At 39.3% G+C, this 6549-nt stretch overlaps 1 long non-coding RNA gene across 1 annotated transcript; it reads left to right on the forward strand.

Annotated features, from left to right (window-relative positions):
* The first annotated feature begins 4596 nt into the window (after positions 1-4596).
* Positions 4597-5968, forward strand: LOC146866232 (uncharacterized). Its single transcript, XR_014970700.1, has 3 exons — positions 4597-4712; positions 5211-5291; positions 5586-5968. It is a non-coding gene; the product is annotated as an uncharacterized LOC146866232 (long non-coding RNA).
* The last annotated feature ends 581 nt before the right edge of the window (positions 5969-6549 follow it).

Here is a 6549-nt window from a genome sequence, read left to right on the forward strand (position 1 = left end):
TATTTTTACAGTGTTTTTAATAATACAAAAATAAAAGAAATTGTTTTAATGATTTTATCAATTTGTCTGTCCAAATTTAAGGTGTACATGTTCTAACATATGGGCTTCTATCTATATGTGGTTAAGTCAGAGCAGTGTTTATAGTGACATGCCTGGGAATCTCTTTGCATACTTAGCATAAGTACCCTATTTCCCCTGGCCTTTTTAGGGGGTCCCTCTCACTCTCAATTTCTAACTTTATAGTACAGCCCTTTTGGGTTGGAGAGGCAATCTCTTCTATTGTGGACATATTAATAGTCCAATATTTTAACAGCCTTCCCGGGTACCGGAATGGATAATTTTAAAACATTCGGTTTCTCCGAGGATCAATTTAATAGGCTTATTAACCAAAATCCAAGAAGTGGTGGAAAATTCATGACTAATAACAGCAGCCATGAACAAATAATGAAAATACTGAATCTAAAGAAGAAAATCATTAGGACAGAGCTCCATGCTGATTTCTTAATAGAATATTTAAAAGCTGGGGTCATCCCTATAGGATTACGTATTAGAAATGAACCGGGCCTCTTTATAGAAAATCAAAAATTCCTTGAGATCTGGACACACATAGCCAACCGCTGTAGTAGGGATTGGCTAATTCTAATTATAGAAACTGCTCAAGAGGTCATGATAATTGAACGCAAAGAACTAGAGGACCTGGAAGCAGCTTTGAAACAGAACACAGCTTTGGATGAGGCCAAAAAGAAATTAGATGAGTTGGAACTAGAAACCAATGGATATAGAGAGTATCTGACAAATAAAAAAATGACAAAGCTGAGGAAAGATATAGAGAGGTTTAGTGCGGAACTAGTATACCCATTTCTCAACAAAGACTACTATACGAGTAGGAAAGAACAAAGATGGGAAAAACCGCAATATCAAAGACCAATATATGCAAGAGGGGGTCATAAAAGAATCACCTTCTCCGAATCCTCAGGATCCAGTGGTGAAGAGGAAATAACAAATGAACAACCAGCTAGGCCAGGAGTGACCTTTGAACGGGAACCCACTTTTTTAGGTGGGCGCCACAACAGAGGGCAACGAAACTATCGGAACTATACGAGGGAGGATCAGACGAGGAACCATCAACCTCAAAATTACCAACCCCAAGACTTTTTGAAAACCAGGAACCAGAGGTACTGGAGGTAGAAGAGATTCCTATCATCAATCTTTCAAACAGAAGATTGACTAATGAGGAACAAGAGGTACTCAAAAAAGGATTTAGTTTTGCACCGTCAGCCCCAATAAACAAATTCGAACTGGAAAAAGACATGAGGAGTTTTTTTAGAAAAATTAGATTGAACAATTTCTTTGCAGATAGAACTTATGAACCAGCACCTAATGTCACTGGCCTTAAACCTAGATCCACCTTTACACCACAATTGAGTCTATTGGACAAAAATGTGGAACTCTTTGAAAGAGTTGTAGAGATTGAGATTAAGAACAGTCTAGCAACCCCGTACAATCATAAGAACAATCTATCCCTGAAACAAAGAAAAGCTTTGAAAACATTACAGGATTGTGACTCAATTACCATCAAACCCGCCGATAAAGGCGGTGGGGTGGTTATTTTAGACACCACAGATTATGAAAACAAAATGAGGTCATTACTTGATGTTAAAGAACATTATGTTCGTGTTCCATTCTCTGTGATAGATGCTCTCAAGAAAGAAGTAGCCCAACTGCTGAACCAAGGCAGAGAGGAAGATTGGATTTGCGACAACGAATACAGGTTTCTGTTTAACAATAATCCCATCATCCCTGCAATATATGGTCTCCCCAAAATACACAAAAACATGGGTAATCCACCGATGAGACCAATAGTGAGTAGTTTGGGCTCACTTTTAGAACCCCTCAGCAAATATGCTGATGTCTTTCTGAGACCGATTGTTCAAAAACAAAAATCGTATCTCAAAGACACAGCACATACGATTGCGATCTTCGAAGGACTAAGCTTCGATAGTAAAACCCAATTGTTGGTAACATTAGACATCGAAGCATTATATACTAATATCCCCCAAGACGACACTATTAGTGCAATGCTATCCATTCTAGAGCAAGAAAATCTGAACGGTGGGAATTGTCAGTTCATCTTAGGCTGCATTAGAATGGTCCTGAAGAACAATGTTTTTTTATTCAAGGAAGAACTCTATAAACAAATCAAAGGCACCAGTATGGGGGCCACCTGTGCCCCCAGTCTGGCTTGCCTTTATGTCAGCCAGTTCGAACAGAAACACATATACAACGAAGTGGCACCGTTTTATGAAAACGTGCTACACTGGCACCGTTTCATTGATGATATCATTTTCATCTGGAACGGTGCCAGTGAACAACTAACGGAGTTTTTGGAGTGGCTCAATAGAGGGGATGTTAACCTCAGATTTACAGCCTCCTATAGTGAGACTAGTGTGGATTTTTTGGATATAAAAATCAAAAATACATCAGGCAAATTGCAAGTAGAATTGTTCTCTAAACCCACAGACAGAAACACGCTTCTTAAGTATGATAGTAATCATCCGAAATCACAAAAAGATAATATCCCCTTTGGGGAATTTTTGAGGTTACGTCGTAACTGTTCGAGTCTTTCGGATTTTTATCATCATGCAGAGAGAATGGAAAAGAAACTTAAGGCTAGAGGGTATCCTAAAAGGTTGATTAAACATTCCCTCAAACGTGCTAGGTTTTACGATAGGGATCATCTCCTAAACACTAATAGAGACAAAAAGAACAAAACCTCAGACCGGATAGTGTTTGTTAGCCAATACTCAGGTTTGAGTAATAAAATCAAAAACATAATTAACAGAAATTGGAAAATTTTGAATAATGGGGTGCAAACACCGTTATCCAAGCCCCTATTTTCTTTCAGACGCAACAAAACTATCAGGAATTCCCTTGTGACTACGTATAAAAGTAGCCATGGTAATTTCCAAACTACCTTGCAAAATCAGAGGGCAATAGGTAACTACTCTTGTGGTACCTGTTCCATCTGCCCGAATTGTATTCAGGCAAAAAGCTTCACATTAAATGAAAAATCTGTTTTTGCTAAAACATTGAACAACTGTAGAAGCAAGAGTGTAGTATACCTGCTGATCTGTCCATGTGGTTTGGGCTACGTGGGCGAAACAGGCCGCGAGCTACGCACCAGACTAACAGAACATAGATCAGCCCTGAAAAATAACAAGGAAAACGCACCAATGACAGAACATTATTTAAAAGAGAGTCACCATTTTAATGAGTTCAAATGGTTTATTTTAGAGAGAGTCACTATAAGTAGGAGAGGCGGTAATCTGGACGCACAAAGGAAGATGAGGGAACAGTGGTACATGTGCCACTTGAATACCATTGATAAAGGCCTTAACAGTAGAGAAGATTGGATGAAACTGGTGGCGAATCAATAGCGATCTATTTATCTACTGTAGTTAGCATGCTGTATAGCCAAGAGGCCTATAATTTTTCTCAGAAAAAATATTGATATAGAGTGGCTTATGTGACTGAAACAATGAGAATAGACAATACAATTATAAATGCCACAATTTTTAATTCTTGAACAGGATCGGCGGAATTCAGCACAAATACGGGTTCACGCTCATGCAACCAGGGGTCTAAGTTATATAATTGGGTCCGTAATACTATCGGGTCTTTTAGGACAGACACGGACACCCATAAACAATTATGATGCATCGGGTGTAATCTCACGTAAATAAATGGCGTGTTTATATTCCGGGGCATGCAGGGAGTGAATGGCGATTTTTTGAATGGACCGGCCCTCAACACCTGGACCATACCGTTTCCGGTGTTAATGCAGGCAGGAACTCGCCGTAATACAAACAGCTGATTGCACTTTAACAACGCTATGGCTGACCTATCCGGGGAGTTGGAAAGTAATATTTAAATGGCGTGTTTATACTCCGGGGCATGTAGGGAGTGTAGGGCGCTTTTTGAATGGACCGGCCCTCAACACCTGGACCATACCGCTTCCGGTGTTAATGTAGGCAGGAACTCGCCGTAATACAAACAGCTGATTGCACTTTAACAACGCTAAGGCTGACCAATCCGGTGAGTTGGAAAGCAATATTTAAATGGGAAGAGTAGGTTGCCAATCATACAACGAACGCGGGAGAATAAGCGGAGCGGTTTTTCCACGGAGAATCTTCATTAAGGTATGAAACCCAGGGACACGCTCTAGAATAGGTACCTTCAGTTAGATAGGAATCATATTTAAAACGTACTCGTCCACCTTTATGTATTTGACAGGTTGGGGACGATAATACCGACGGCGTTTTTCAGAGACAGCGCTTTTGATCTATTGCGCATCCGCGCTCTTTCTCTGATCTCAATAACCGAGACGGTGGCCTTTTGGAGAGTTGTGGAGAAACATTAGCTGCAATTACTCCGAGATCAATCCCATTGTGACTCTTGGATGCACTACTATCACGGTAAATACCGTATTGTTCACCAAAGATTTATGTGATGTTAATAAGAAGTTAGCTCTCTATACGTTTTCGCTACAAACAGAAGGGGTGACTCAAATTAAATACATTTTCCCTTTCCACTGTTAGGTGTCTGGCGATACTTTGGCATCCCAGAGTGGGGGATCCAAAGGAGAACCACGCTTACATGTAGCTTTTCCGAAACATATCCTCGAGTCAATCGGTGGACGCCCTATTATCCCGGTAAATACCGTATTGCTCACACAAGATTAATGTGTTGCTATGAAGTAGTTCAATTTCTCTAAATCTAGAAGATAAATATTCAGAAGTAAGGTTAACAAGTCACCGAGTAAAGTTTTAGAGCCAGCTTAGAGCCCAAGCACAACAATAGAACGCCATGTAATTAGTTCAAACTAAGTAAAAAATTGGGCGAAATGAAAGAGTGAACTTTATCATTAAACGGCTGAAAATTGACATCTAATCACTATTTCATTGTTTGGGCTCAGAAATATACATGCAAGCACAAACTTGAAGAGTGTCCCTCACCTTGTATACATTAATATATCGTTCACATAACTACTGCTTGAGCACATCGAGGCAAGAATTATAACAATCTTAGCCTCTTCCAAAATTAGATATAAAACGCTCCTATTTTATTATGAATAAATACAAAAAAAACGTTCACCATATAATACATGTGAAATAAGGTTAATGCGATACACCTTCTCTCTTTTTCTGTAGATTTTAATTATTCTAATGGCAAGGTCTCATCGAATCTATCGTTTCTCTCTCATATGTGGAACCAGAACGTGATGATATAAGGTAATTTGGCAAACCTCTTTTGTGGTAGGACAGGGATGAAAGGCCCAGATTTAAGCTGAGAAAGTCCACCCTTTAAGCCCATCTGATAGAATATAAGGGTCAATGAATTTATTAAAAATAATAATGAATTGTTTTTTGATGATATAGGCTACATTGATGACAGTACGAGAATTTATAACAATCAATGAATTTAACTTACAGGGTGTCTTTGCTAAACAAGTATAATTTTAAATAGACAAAAAAAGAAATCAAAATGTGTAAATTGATCTGTCCTCCCTGATTCATTGTCAACAGGATTGAATAACTACGGCAACCAACCAGTGCCCATACAAAGAGAGACAGTATGATTGTCTTGATAAAGATGGACTAATAATAACAACCATCGAAACGCGTCGACGCTAGTACTGGACACAATTCGTACCAACGGCTTCGTCTTTGAGATACAGTAGAATTTGATTGTTCCAAAGAGTAGCATTTTGTTATTTCTATACGGATGTGTCAAATTAATGACAAAAATTGACTGTCTGTCTTGGTCTCTCTGTGTAAGCATATTTGATCGCAATAGCAACAAGACTTCTTGTTAGATTTGATATGCAAATGTATTTCATGTATAGGATAGCACGGTTTTGGGTGTAATTGATTTCCTTGATTAGCTATTGTATACTTCTTTAGGAAAGTATTTTTACAGTGTTTTTAATAATACAAAAATAAAAGAAATTGTTTTAATGATTTTATCAATTTGTCTGTCCAAATTTAAGGTGTACATGTTCTAACATATGGGCTTCTATCTATATGTGGTTAAGTCAGAGCAGTGTTTATAGTGACATGCCTGGGAATCTCTTTGCATACTTAGAACAGCTGCAGCCAGGATGTCATTCAGTGCCCGGGATGGTGCACGCTGCTGGGGTGTAATCCAGTCAGCAGCTGTGATAAGACATACAGGTCTATATATTGCAACAACAGATGGTAGCTCTGAGCCAACATGTCATTCTCAATGACCATTTGTGGGTAATCCAGAACTATGTGCAGCATGTTTAGCTCCTGAACTTTACATTTGGGCACCTGCTCACATGCAGCAGTTGCCAGCCGTTCCCTCCACACAGCAGTGACATCAATCAGATGACACATCAACAGACACCTCATGCTAGAATTACCTGAAGGACGGCTGCGCGAGGGTTGGATGTCATTCAGTCCCCGGGATGGTGCACGCTGCTGGGGTGTAATCCGGTCAGCAGCTGTGATAAGACATACAGGTCTA

This window comes from Triturus cristatus, chromosome 2_1, assembly GCF_964204655.1.
Source record: "Triturus cristatus chromosome 2_1, aTriCri1.1, whole genome shotgun sequence".
Taxonomy (NCBI): Eukaryota; Metazoa; Chordata; class Amphibia; order Caudata; family Salamandridae; genus Triturus; species Triturus cristatus.